The sequence below is a fragment of the Leiobunum rupestre genome, chromosome 9, assembly GCF_980474605.1.
Source record: "Leiobunum rupestre chromosome 9, qqLeiRupe1.1.hap1, whole genome shotgun sequence".
Taxonomy (NCBI): Eukaryota; Metazoa; Arthropoda; class Arachnida; order Opiliones; family Sclerosomatidae; genus Leiobunum; species Leiobunum rupestre.
Genome location: NC_143392.1, coordinates 55,177,970 through 55,191,276, shown reverse-complemented (window position 1 = coordinate 55,191,276; position 13,307 = coordinate 55,177,970). Strand labels below are relative to the sequence as shown.

The 13,307-nt window shown below is 42.9% G+C and overlaps 9 non-coding genes across 9 annotated transcripts; all 9 read left to right on the top strand.

The window, feature by feature from the left end:
• The first annotated feature begins 1,891 nt into the window (after window positions 1-1,891).
• On the top strand, window positions 1,892-2,082 carry LOC149931273 (U2 spliceosomal RNA). The gene has a single exon (XR_016476552.1). It is a non-coding gene; the product is annotated as a U2 spliceosomal RNA (small nuclear RNA).
• Window positions 2,083-3,151: 1,069 nt separating this feature from the next.
• On the top strand, window positions 3,152-3,343 carry LOC149931272 (U2 spliceosomal RNA). The gene has a single exon (XR_016476199.1). It is a non-coding gene; the product is annotated as a U2 spliceosomal RNA (small nuclear RNA).
• A 2,116-nt stretch (window positions 3,344-5,459) lies between these two features.
• LOC149931271 (U2 spliceosomal RNA) lies at window positions 5,460-5,651 on the top strand. Its single transcript, XR_016476506.1, has one exon. It is a non-coding gene; the product is annotated as a U2 spliceosomal RNA (small nuclear RNA).
• A 1,067-nt stretch (window positions 5,652-6,718) lies between these two features.
• Window positions 6,719-6,910, top strand: LOC149931270 (U2 spliceosomal RNA). The gene has a single exon (XR_016476198.1). It is a non-coding gene; the product is annotated as a U2 spliceosomal RNA (small nuclear RNA).
• A 1,063-nt stretch (window positions 6,911-7,973) lies between these two features.
• On the top strand, window positions 7,974-8,165 carry LOC149931269 (U2 spliceosomal RNA). The gene has a single exon (XR_016476197.1). It is a non-coding gene; the product is annotated as a U2 spliceosomal RNA (small nuclear RNA).
• Window positions 8,166-9,234: 1,069 nt separating this feature from the next.
• Window positions 9,235-9,426, top strand: LOC149931268 (U2 spliceosomal RNA). The gene has a single exon (XR_016476196.1). It is a non-coding gene; the product is annotated as a U2 spliceosomal RNA (small nuclear RNA).
• Window positions 9,427-10,495: 1,069 nt separating this feature from the next.
• LOC149931267 (U2 spliceosomal RNA) lies at window positions 10,496-10,687 on the top strand. Its single transcript, XR_016476195.1, has one exon. It is a non-coding gene; the product is annotated as a U2 spliceosomal RNA (small nuclear RNA).
• A 1,065-nt stretch (window positions 10,688-11,752) lies between these two features.
• Window positions 11,753-11,944, top strand: LOC149931266 (U2 spliceosomal RNA). Its single transcript, XR_016476194.1, has one exon. It is a non-coding gene; the product is annotated as a U2 spliceosomal RNA (small nuclear RNA).
• Window positions 11,945-13,014: 1,070 nt separating this feature from the next.
• Window positions 13,015-13,206, top strand: LOC149931265 (U2 spliceosomal RNA). Its single transcript, XR_016476193.1, has one exon. It is a non-coding gene; the product is annotated as a U2 spliceosomal RNA (small nuclear RNA).
• Window positions 13,207-13,307: the final 101 nt, after the last annotated feature.

Below are 13,307 nucleotides of genomic sequence, written 5' to 3'. Positions count from 1 at the left end.
CTTCGAGATATCATGGAAAACACTATCAATAGGGGACAGTCCGGCTTCTTGGTGGCTGTGGACTTCCAAAAGGCATTCGACTCAATCGACCATGAATACCTGTGGAAAACTCTTAAACTCTTTGGCTTTGGTGAAGAGTTTATTGCCTTCCTGAAAACAATTTACACTAACAACGACAGTAATCTACTAATAAATAATGAACTCACCAAGTCTTTTCCAGTCCGTAGGGGGGTACGCCAAGGCTGCCCCCTATCGCCGATCCTTTTCTGCCTAGCGTTGGAACCCCTTCTGCGCTCAGTCACCTATTCGCCACTCATCTCCGGCCTTCACTGTCCTGGAACCAACGCCTCATTGGACCAAAAATATGCGGCTCACGCCGATGACTGCAATTTCTTCACTAACAACACCTCCAGTATCAGCCACATTTTCTACCTCATCACAGAATTCAGCAATATTTCCGGATGTCTGATCAACACTGACAAAACGAAGGTTATGCCGATCGGGTTTTCACCGCCCGACGTCCTGCCTTCATCCTGTCCCGTCAAAGTACTCTCTACCACAGTAAAAATCATGGGAATTGTCCTGAATTCAACTGGCATCTGCTCGTCCAACAATCGCACTCTTAATGACCGTTTCAAAAACACTCTAGAGCAATTCAACGACCACCAGCTGTCTATGCGAGCCCGAATCCAACTGGTTAAACAAGTCGCCTTACCTAAACTGACCTACGCTGTCCCTCTAGTCAACTTCACCAAGTCCTTCCTGGAAGCCTTAACAAGAGTGATATTCTTGTTCATCTGGAATAACACTCAAGAAACCGTTGCCCGTACCACAATGTACCTCCCTCCAGACAAGGGAGGTAGGGGAGTCCCGAACCTCCATCAAGAAATCAAAGCCTTGGAATTCTCACGTTACTCATCCTGTCTGCAAGCTAAAAACCACGCTGTAAAAAAGTCCGTCATTTTTCATCTCTCAACTACCAGTACCACCGTTTTCAAGATCCCATGGGACCACCATATGCCTCACGCTAGCTCAGTCAATCCCATGTATCAGTCATTCAGAGACACAGCACTCACCTTGAAGAAAATCGATCCAACCAGTAATCTCCTAGAAGCCAAAAACAAATCAATTAAAACAAAATTACAGACAACCATACCTACCACACCAAGAATCGTTTCCCTCCAGCCGCATATCAACTGGGGCGTCGCTTTCCGGCGGTGCACCAGTGTATTTCTCGAAGGCTCACGGCGAGACTTCGCATTCAAAGTTAACCACAACGTCCTTCCGACCAGAGATGTCTTGTTCACTCGTAACATGGCCACAACACGATCCTGCCCGTTCTGTACCTCAACGGAGACTCTTACTCACCTACTCTATGATTGCGCAATACCTAAACTTCTCAGGAACCACGCCAGAGTCTTCTTTGGCGCCCGCTTTCTATCATGGTCTACCATAAGTCATCTAACGCCACTCCCTGTGCCGAAGTCGGTCATATACATTGCCACTATCATAATCACCGAAATCAACTTCCAGGTCTGGAAAGCCAGAAACCGTCTACTTTTTGAAAACAAACGAGATGTCGCTAAAGTCGTTTTAGCACGTGTCCGGCTTCACCTTCAGCGGCGAGCGAGGGCGGACCGACACCATCTATCTGGAACATCGTTCAGCGAGAAATGGTGCGCACCGGAGCTTCCGGCCCTGCAACTCCACCAAAACGAAGAATTCAAACTTCTATTTTAAACAATTTTCATTGACTTTTAACTTTACAAAAAAAATACGTTAAAAATATAAAAAGTTTCCCTCTCCTAGTTTGTTCGCGTTAAGTTAAACTAAAAAATAAACCGCGAACAAAAAGTATAAAAGTGTAAAATATCTATATATGTAAAAATGTACTCCTCTTAACGACCTTTTAATAAACAATTAAAAGTATCTGTTCTTATCAGCTTAATATCTGATACGGGTCCCATCGGGGCCCAAGATATTAAACTTATTTTTGGACGGCGGCGGAGAGGTCGGAGCTTGCTCCACCTCCGCCACGGGTTGGCCTGGTATTGCAGTTCTTCCAGGATCGGCCCACCTCGCTCAATGAATCTAAAATCAAACACCATATATATATATATATATATATATATATATATATATATTCCTGACGTCATAAGAGGGAAAGTCGTCATTGGCTAGTAGATCATTTTGAAGATTCGGACGGATTTGTTTTGTAATTTTTTACCTTAACTGTCGTACGTTACCAACGGTATGTTTTTTTTAAGTCACTTTCGTTACTAACAGGAGACATGATTAGGAGTTCACAGCCGGCCGCTTTTCGACATTCGCATTGGCAACACGTCTTCCCCTTTAAAAAAATTAACCCCTCCCAAACCATGGTAACTCCGTTCTCGAAACGGACACCATATAAGTTATTTACATCGAGTTACCTAGCGAGGATTGCGGTACTATCGCTGTAGAAATAGGGGACTGTTAAAAGCGGGATGGTTTGGAAAAAACGAGTTTTTGTGTTGCTGATGCCGGGGCGCGTACTACGCGGCAACCACGGTCAATTCGTAGTGCCATATCTCATGACACTTCTCTACAGCTGTTCTGGTAAGCGTGCAGGAGGAAACTCCGTATGATCAAGATCTTACTTTTTCTAATTATCGATTAAGCACGGTTCCATGTTGCCACTTATTTAAAAAAAGACCCAGAGAAAACCGAAGATAAATTATCGCCTTGGCGAACTAGTTAGAAACAGCGTAAAAGAAAATATTTAAAAATAAACAAATTTTATTAGAAAGACTCAAATACCCCGTTAATGAAAAAAAAGAGGGTGAGAGGAAGAGATCAGCCACCGGCACGCCGTGTTCCCTGGTGGTCTCCCTCCCTCCCAAGAAATGACCCCACTCGACGCGGCTTACCGTCGTTGATGGGTCGAGAACCAATGTATTCTGCGTGATATTACCGTTGACGGCTGAAAACGCTCGATGGCCGTCGATCTTTTTGTTTGAAATCAAGAAGTTACCTTCTTTGGTCAGACGTGATGGTTATACACGCTGTCATCTCCAACCACGAGCAATCTGCTTAAACATAATTATGAAATTTGTGAATGCTCAATCTCACTCTTTTTCTTTTTCAACCACCAAAGCCCCCTTTGCCGGTTATCGCTTCTCGGCCTTTTGGCTAAGATCAAAGTGTAGTATCTGTTCTTATCAGCTTAATATCTGATACGGGTCCCATCGGGGCCCAAGATATTAAACTTATTTTTGGACGGCGGCGGAGAGGTCGGAGCTTGCTCCACCTCCGCCACGGGTTGGCCTGGTATTGCAGTTCTTCCAGGATCGGCCCACCTCGCTCAATGAATCTAAAATCAAACACCATATATATATATATATATATATATATATATATTCCTGACGTCATAAGAGGGAAAGTCGTCATTGGCTAGTAGATCATTTTGAAGATTCGGACGGATTTGTTTTGTAATTTTTTACCTTAACTGTCGTACGTTACCAACGGTATGTTTTTTTTAAGTCACTTTCGTTACTAACAGGAGACATGATTAGGAGTTCACAGCCGGCCGCTTTTCGACATTCGCATTGGCAACACGTCTTCCCCTTTAAAAAAATTAACCCCTCCCAAACCATGGTAACTCCGTTCTCGAAACGGACACCATATAAGTTATTTACATCGAGTTACCTAGCGAGGATTGCGGTACTATCGCTGTAGAAATAGGGGACTGTTAAAAGCGGGATGGTTTGGAAAAAACGAGTTTTTGTGTTGCTGATGCCGGGGCGCGTACTACGCGGCAACCACGGTCAATTCGTAGTGCCATATCTCATGACACTTCTCTACAGCTGTTCTGGTAAGCGTGCAGGAGGAAACTCCGTATGATCAAGATCTTACTTTTTCTAATTATCGATTAAGCACGGTTCCATGTTGCCACTTATTTAAAAAAAGACCCAGAGAAAACCGAAGATAAATTATCGCCTTGGCGAACTAGTTAGAAACAGCGTAAAAGAAAATATTTAAAAATAAACAAATTTTATTAGAAAGACTCAAATACCCCGTTAATGAAAAAAAAGAGGGTGAGAGGAAGAGATCAGCCACCGGCACGCCGTGTTCCCTGGTGGTCTCCCTCCCTCCCAAGAAATGACCCCACTCGACGCGGCTTACCGTCGTTGATGGGTCGAGAACCAATGTATTCTGCGTGATATTACCGTTGACGGCTGAAAACGCTCGATGGCCGTCGATCTTTTTGTTTGAAATCAAGAAGTTACCTTCTTTGGTCAGACGTGATGGTTATACACGCTGTCATCTCCAACCACGAGCAATCTGCTTAAACATAATTATGAAATTTGTGAATGCTCAATCTCACTCTTTTTCTTTTTCAACCACCAAAGCCCCCTTTGCCGGTTATCGCTTCTCGGCCTTTTGGCTAAGATCAAAGTGTGGCATAGAATACAAGTAACTTACCGTGGAGTCCAGCGGATGTGTTTTTTCTGTCACAAAGACACGCATCAGGTTCGGGATTGCCCGAGAAAGAAAAACCGGACTCAAAGAAATTCGGCCAGCCAGAAGCCACCAGCCGAAGATCCAGAGAACGTTAGGGAGGCAACACAGAGACCACCTGGGAATACCACCATTAATGCAGACAATCCCGAATCGAATATGGAGGTAGTAGCAGAGAACTCGGGGAGTCCCGGCGATGGCTGGGACTTGGTGACACCAGACTCTTCCCCTCAGAATCTGGAAAATGTGACGAAAGCCAAAGGTTACGCCGATGTGCTCAAGTCGCCAAACAAACAAGGCCCACCTGCGCCAGAATCTGGTAGAGAAGTAAAACATCACTGTGAAAAAGAATTTGAGTACTTCGTAGGTAGTTGGAACTGGGAAACCCTTCCTAGAGAAGATTTAGAAGAGTTCTGCCGGCGAGCCAAAGCCTTTATTTCAACTGACCCTCAAATCATGAAATCGATAAGCGAAGCATTGAGGGATGCACAACGTGCGCTTCAATGCCGATTCAAACGCCGTGGTAGTCCATCTCGGGAAAGTGACACCAAAAAGGGGAAGAAATAGGACACTGCCAGAGTAATTATATATTTTACGAATACGTTCTTATATTTTAAAGATTTTATTTTTAGAATATTTGTGTTATACAACCAGTAATGTTTTAAAAGTTTTATTTATAAAAAAAAAAAACGTTTTAAACTTAACGTGTAGATTTTGAATCTTTAATACCCCGTAAAAATGGAAAAGAAATATTAGAAAATGATGCCTAAAAATGTGGTTACGCGTACCTTGTTGAAAAAATATAGTGAAAAACAGTTAAAAATTGTATATATACTTTGTTAAAAATATTGTGAAAAATAGTACTTACCTTGACGCCTTGTTGTACAAAAAAAAAGAAAAGAAAAAATTGCTGTTTGACAAATGTTCGCGCTAATTTAAACCTAATAACGCGAACAATTGTAACTTTTGACCAGAATTTCAAATAAACAAATTCAGTATCTGTTCTTATCAGCTTAATATCTGATACGGGTCCCATCGGGGCCCAAGATATTAAACTTATTTTTGGACGGCGGCGGAGAGGTCGGAGCTTGCTCCACCTCCGCCACGGGTTGGCCTGGTATTGCAGTTCTTCCAGGATCGGCCCACCTCGCTCAATGAATCTAAAATCAAACACCATATATATATATATATATATATATATATATATATATTCCTGACGTCATAAGAGGGAAAGTCGTCATTGGCTAGTAGATCATTTTGAAGATTCGGACGGATTTGTTTTGTAATTTTTTACCTTAACTGTCGTACGTTACCAACGGTATGTTTTTTTTAAGTCACTTTCGTTACTAACAGGAGACATGATTAGGAGTTCACAGCCGGCCGCTTTTCGACATTCGCATTGGCAACACGTCTTCCCCTTTAAAAAAATTAACCCCTCCCAAACCATGGTAACTCCGTTCTCGAAACGGACACCATATAAGTTATTTACATCGAGTTACCTAGCGAGGATTGCGGTACTATCGCTGTAGAAATAGGGGACTGTTAAAAGCGGGATGGTTTGGAAAAAACGAGTTTTTGTGTTGCTGATGCCGGGGCGCGTACTACGCGGCAACCACGGTCAATTCGTAGTGCCATATCTCATGACACTTCTCTACAGCTGTTCTGGTAAGCGTGCAGGAGGAAACTCCGTATGATCAAGATCTTACTTTTTCTAATTATCGATTAAGCACGGTTCCATGTTGCCACTTATTTAAAAAAAGACCCAGAGAAAACCGAAGATAAATTATCGCCTTGGCGAACTAGTTAGAAACAGCGTAAAAGAAAATATTTAAAAATAAACAAATTTTATTAGAAAGACTCAAATACCCCGTTAATGAAAAAAAAGAGGGTGAGAGGAAGAGATCAGCCACCGGCACGCCGTGTTCCCTGGTGGTCTCCCTCCCTCCCAAGAAATGACCCCACTCGACGCGGCTTACCGTCGTTGATGGGTCGAGAACCAATGTATTCTGCGTGATATTACCGTTGACGGCTGAAAACGCTCGATGGCCGTCGATCTTTTTGTTTGAAATCAAGAAGTTACCTTCTTTGGTCAGACGTGATGGTTATACACGCTGTCATCTCCAACCACGAGCAATCTGCTTAAACATAATTATGAAATTTGTGAATGCTCAATCTCACTCTTTTTCTTTTTCAACCACCAAAGCCCCCTTTGCCGGTTATCGCTTCTCGGCCTTTTGGCTAAGATCAAAGTGTAGTATCTGTTCTTATCAGCTTAATATCTGATACGGGTCCCATCGGGGCCCAAGATATTAAACTTATTTTTGGACGGCGGCGGAGAGGTCGGAGCTTGCTCCACCTCCGCCACGGGTTGGCCTGGTATTGCAGTTCTTCCAGGATCGGCCCACCTCGCTCAATGAATCTAAAATCAAACACCATATATATATATATATATATATATATATATATTCCTGACGTCATAAGAGGGAAAGTCGTCATTGGCTAGTAGATCATTTTGAAGATTCGGACGGATTTGTTTTGTAATTTTTTACCTTAACTGTCGTACGTTACCAACGGTATGTTTTTTTTAAGTCACTTTCGTTACTAACAGGAGACATGATTAGGAGTTCACAGCCGGCCGCTTTTCGACATTCGCATTGGCAACACGTCTTCCCCTTTAAAAAAATTAACCCCTCCCAAACCATGGTAACTCCGTTCTCGAAACGGACACCATATAAGTTATTTACATCGAGTTACCTAGCGAGGATTGCGGTACTATCGCTGTAGAAATAGGGGACTGTTAAAAGCGGGATGGTTTGGAAAAAACGAGTTTTTGTGTTGCTGATGCCGGGGCGCGTACTACGCGGCAACCACGGTCAATTCGTAGTGCCATATCTCATGACACTTCTCTACAGCTGTTCTGGTAAGCGTGCAGGAGGAAACTCCGTATGATCAAGATCTTACTTTTTCTAATTATCGATTAAGCACGGTTCCATGTTGCCACTTATTTAAAAAAAGACCCAGAGAAAACCGAAGATAAATTATCGCCTTGGCGAACTAGTTAGAAACAGCGTAAAAGAAAATATTTAAAAATAAACAAATTTTATTAGAAAGACTCAAATACCCCGTTAATGAAAAAAAAGAGGGTGAGAGGAAGAGATCAGCCACCGGCACGCCGTGTTCCCTGGTGGTCTCCCTCCCTCCCAAGAAATGACCCCACTCGACGCGGCTTACCGTCGTTGATGGGTCGAGAACCAATGTATTCTGCGTGATATTACCGTTGACGGCTGAAAACGCTCGATGGCCGTCGATCTTTTTGTTTGAAATCAAGAAGTTACCTTCTTTGGTCAGACGTGATGGTTATACACGCTGTCATCTCCAACCACGAGCAATCTGCTTAAACATAATTATGAAATTTGTGAATGCTCAATCTCACTCTTTTTCTTTTTCAACCACCAAAGCCCCCTTTGCCGGTTATCGCTTCTCGGCCTTTTGGCTAAGATCAAAGTGTAGTATCTGTTCTTATCAGCTTAATATCTGATACGGGTCCCATCGGGGCCCAAGATATTAAACTTATTTTTGGACGGCGGCGGAGAGGTCGGAGCTTGCTCCACCTCCGCCACGGGTTGGCCTGGTATTGCAGTTCTTCCAGGATCGGCCCACCTCGCTCAATGAATCTAAAATCAAACACCATATATATATATATATATATATATATATATATATATATTCCTGACGTCATAAGAGGGAAAGTCGTCATTGGCTAGTAGATCATTTTGAAGATTCGGACGGATTTGTTTTGTAATTTTTTACCTTAACTGTCGTACGTTACCAACGGTATGTTTTTTTTAAGTCACTTTCGTTACTAACAGGAGACATGATTAGGAGTTCACAGCCGGCCGCTTTTCGACATTCGCATTGGCAACACGTCTTCCCCTTTAAAAAAATTAACCCCTCCCAAACCATGGTAACTCCGTTCTCGAAACGGACACCATATAAGTTATTTACATCGAGTTACCTAGCGAGGATTGCGGTACTATCGCTGTAGAAATAGGGGACTGTTAAAAGCGGGATGGTTTGGAAAAAACGAGTTTTTGTGTTGCTGATGCCGGGGCGCGTACTACGCGGCAACCACGGTCAATTCGTAGTGCCATATCTCATGACACTTCTCTACAGCTGTTCTGGTAAGCGTGCAGGAGGAAACTCCGTATGATCAAGATCTTACTTTTTCTAATTATCGATTAAGCACGGTTCCATGTTGCCACTTATTTAAAAAAAGACCCAGAGAAAACCGAAGATAAATTATCGCCTTGGCGAACTAGTTAGAAACAGCGTAAAAGAAAATATTTAAAAATAAACAAATTTTATTAGAAAGACTCAAATACCCCGTTAATGAAAAAAAAGAGGGTGAGAGGAAGAGATCAGCCACCGGCACGCCGTGTTCCCTGGTGGTCTCCCTCCCTCCCAAGAAATGACCCCACTCGACGCGGCTTACCGTCGTTGATGGGTCGAGAACCAATGTATTCTGCGTGATATTACCGTTGACGGCTGAAAACGCTCGATGGCCGTCGATCTTTTTGTTTGAAATCAAGAAGTTACCTTCTTTGGTCAGACGTGATGGTTATACACGCTGTCATCTCCAACCACGAGCAATCTGCTTAAACATAATTATGAAATTTGTGAATGCTCAATCTCACTCTTTTTCTTTTTCAACCACCAAAGCCCCCTTTGCCGGTTATCGCTTCTCGGCCTTTTGGCTAAGATCAAAGTGTAGTATCTGTTCTTATCAGCTTAATATCTGATACGGGTCCCATCGGGGCCCAAGATATTAAACTTATTTTTGGACGGCGGCGGAGAGGTCGGAGCTTGCTCCACCTCCGCCACGGGTTGGCCTGGTATTGCAGTTCTTCCAGGATCGGCCCACCTCGCTCAATGAATCTAAAATCAAACACCATATATATATATATATATATATATATATATATATATATTCCTGACGTCATAAGAGGGAAAGTCGTCATTGGCTAGTAGATCATTTTGAAGATTCGGACGGATTTGTTTTGTAATTTTTTACCTTAACTGTCGTACGTTACCAACGGTATGTTTTTTTTAAGTCACTTTCGTTACTAACAGGAGACATGATTAGGAGTTCACAGCCGGCCGCTTTTCGACATTCGCATTGGCAACACGTCTTCCCCTTTAAAAAAATTAACCCCTCCCAAACCATGGTAACTCCGTTCTCGAAACGGACACCATATAAGTTATTTACATCGAGTTACCTAGCGAGGATTGCGGTACTATCGCTGTAGAAATAGGGGACTGTTAAAAGCGGGATGGTTTGGAAAAAACGAGTTTTTGTGTTGCTGATGCCGGGGCGCGTACTACGCGGCAACCACGGTCAATTCGTAGTGCCATATCTCATGACACTTCTCTACAGCTGTTCTGGTAAGCGTGCAGGAGGAAACTCCGTATGATCAAGATCTTACTTTTTCTAATTATCGATTAAGCACGGTTCCATGTTGCCACTTATTTAAAAAAAGACCCAGAGAAAACCGAAGATAAATTATCGCCTTGGCGAACTAGTTAGAAACAGCGTAAAAGAAAATATTTAAAAATAAACAAATTTTATTAGAAAGACTCAAATACCCCGTTAATGAAAAAAAAGAGGGTGAGAGGAAGAGATCAGCCACCGGCACGCCGTGTTCCCTGGTGGTCTCCCTCCCTCCCAAGAAATGACCCCACTCGACGCGGCTTACCGTCGTTGATGGGTCGAGAACCAATGTATTCTGCGTGATATTACCGTTGACGGCTGAAAACGCTCGATGGCCGTCGATCTTTTTGTTTGAAATCAAGAAGTTACCTTCTTTGGTCAGACGTGATGGTTATACACGCTGTCATCTCCAACCACGAGCAATCTGCTTAAACATAATTATGAAATTTGTGAATGCTCAATCTCACTCTTTTTCTTTTTCAACCACCAAAGCCCCCTTTGCCGGTTATCGCTTCTCGGCCTTTTGGCTAAGATCAAAGTGTAGTATCTGTTCTTATCAGCTTAATATCTGATACGGGTCCCATCGGGGCCCAAGATATTAAACTTATTTTTGGACGGCGGCGGAGAGGTCGGAGCTTGCTCCACCTCCGCCACGGGTTGGCCTGGTATTGCAGTTCTTCCAGGATCGGCCCACCTCGCTCAATGAATCTAAAATCAAACACCATATATATATATATATATATATATATATATATATTCCTGACGTCATAAGAGGGAAAGTCGTCATTGGCTAGTAGATCATTTTGAAGATTCGGACGGATTTGTTTTGTAATTTTTTACCTTAACTGTCGTACGTTACCAACGGTATGTTTTTTTTAAGTCACTTTCGTTACTAACAGGAGACATGATTAGGAGTTCACAGCCGGCCGCTTTTCGACATTCGCATTGGCAACACGTCTTCCCCTTTAAAAAAATTAACCCCTCCCAAACCATGGTAACTCCGTTCTCGAAACGGACACCATATAAGTTATTTACATCGAGTTACCTAGCGAGGATTGCGGTACTATCGCTGTAGAAATAGGGGACTGTTAAAAGCGGGATGGTTTGGAAAAAACGAGTTTTTGTGTTGCTGATGCCGGGGCGCGTACTACGCGGCAACCACGGTCAATTCGTAGTGCCATATCTCATGACACTTCTCTACAGCTGTTCTGGTAAGCGTGCAGGAGGAAACTCCGTATGATCAAGATCTTACTTTTTCTAATTATCGATTAAGCACGGTTCCATGTTGCCACTTATTTAAAAAAAGACCCAGAGAAAACCGAAGATAAATTATCGCCTTGGCGAACTAGTTAGAAACAGCGTAAAAGAAAATATTTAAAAATAAACAAATTTTATTAGAAAGACTCAAATACCCCGTTAATGAAAAAAAAGAGGGTGAGAGGAAGAGATCAGCCACCGGCACGCCGTGTTCCCTGGTGGTCTCCCTCCCTCCCAAGAAATGACCCCACTCGACGCGGCTTACCGTCGTTGATGGGTCGAGAACCAATGTATTCTGCGTGATATTACCGTTGACGGCTGAAAACGCTCGATGGCCGTCGATCTTTTTGTTTGAAATCAAGAAGTTACCTTCTTTGGTCAGACGTGATGGTTATACACGCTGTCATCTCCAACCACGAGCAATCTGCTTAAACATAATTATGAAATTTGTGAATGCTCAATCTCACTCTTTTTCTTTTTCAACCACCAAAGCCCCCTTTGCCGGTTATCGCTTCTCGGCCTTTTGGCTAAGATCAAAGTGTAGTATCTGTTCTTATCAGCTTAATATCTGATACGGGTCCCATCGGGGCCCAAGATATTAAACTTATTTTTGGACGGCGGCGGAGAGGTCGGAGCTTGCTCCACCTCCGCCACGGGTTGGCCTGGTATTGCAGTTCTTCCAGGATCGGCCCACCTCGCTCAATGAATCTAAAATCAAACACCATATATATATATATATATATATATATATATATATATATTCCTGACGTCATAAGAGGGAAAGTCGTCATTGGCTAGTAGATCATTTTGAAGATTCGGACGGATTTGTTTTGTAATTTTTTACCTTAACTGTCGTACGTTACCAACGGTATGTTTTTTTTAAGTCACTTTCGTTACTAACAGGAGACATGATTAGGAGTTCACAGCCGGCCGCTTTTCGACATTCGCATTGGCAACACGTCTTCCCCTTTAAAAAAATTAACCCCTCCCAAACCATGGTAACTCCGTTCTCGAAACGGACACCATATAAGTTATTTACATCGAGTTACCTAGCGAGGATTGCGGTACTATCGCTGTAGAAATAGGGGACTGTTAAAAGCGGGATGGTTTGGAAAAAACGAGTTTTTGTGTTGCTGATGCCGGGGCGCGTACTACGCGGCAACCACGGTCAATTCGTAGTGCCATATCTCATGACACTTCTCTACAGCTGTTCTGGTAAGCGTGCAGGAGGAAACTCCGTATGATCAAGATCTTACTTTTTCTAATTATCGATTAAGCACGGTTCCATGTTGCCACTTATTTAAAAAAAGACCCAGAGAAAACCGAAGATAAATTATCGCCTTGGCGAACTAGTTAGAAACAGCGTAAAAGAAAATATTTAAAAATAAACAAATTTTATTAGAAAGACTCAAATACCCCGTTAATGAAAAAAAAAGAGGGTGAGAGGAAGAGATCAGCCACCGGCACGCCGTGTTCCCTGGTGGTCTCCCTCCCTCCCAAGAAATGACCCCACTCGACGCGGCTTACCGTCGTTGATGGGTCGAGAACCAATGTATTCTGCGTGATATTACCGTTGACGGCTGAAAACGCTCGATGGCCGTCGATCTTTTTGTTTGAAATCAAGAAGTTACCTTCTTTGGTCAGACGTGATGGTTATACACGCTGTCATCTCCAACCACGAGCAATCTGCTTAAACATAATTATGAAATTTGTGAATGCTCAATCTCACTCTTTTTCTTTTTCAACCACCAAAGCCCCCTTTGCCGGTTATCGCTTCTCGGCCTTTTGGCTAAGATCAAAGTGTAGTATCTGTTCTTATCAGCTTAATATCTGATACGGGTCCCATCGGGGCCCAAGATATTAAACTTATTTTTGGACGGCGGCGGAGAGGTCGGAGCTTGCTCCACCTCCGCCACGGGTTGGCCTGGTATTGCAGTTCTTCCAGGATCGGCCCACCTCGCTCAATGAATCTAAAATCAAACACCATATATATATATATATATATATATATATATATATTCCTGACGTCATAAGAGGGAAAGTCGTCATTGGCTAGTAGATC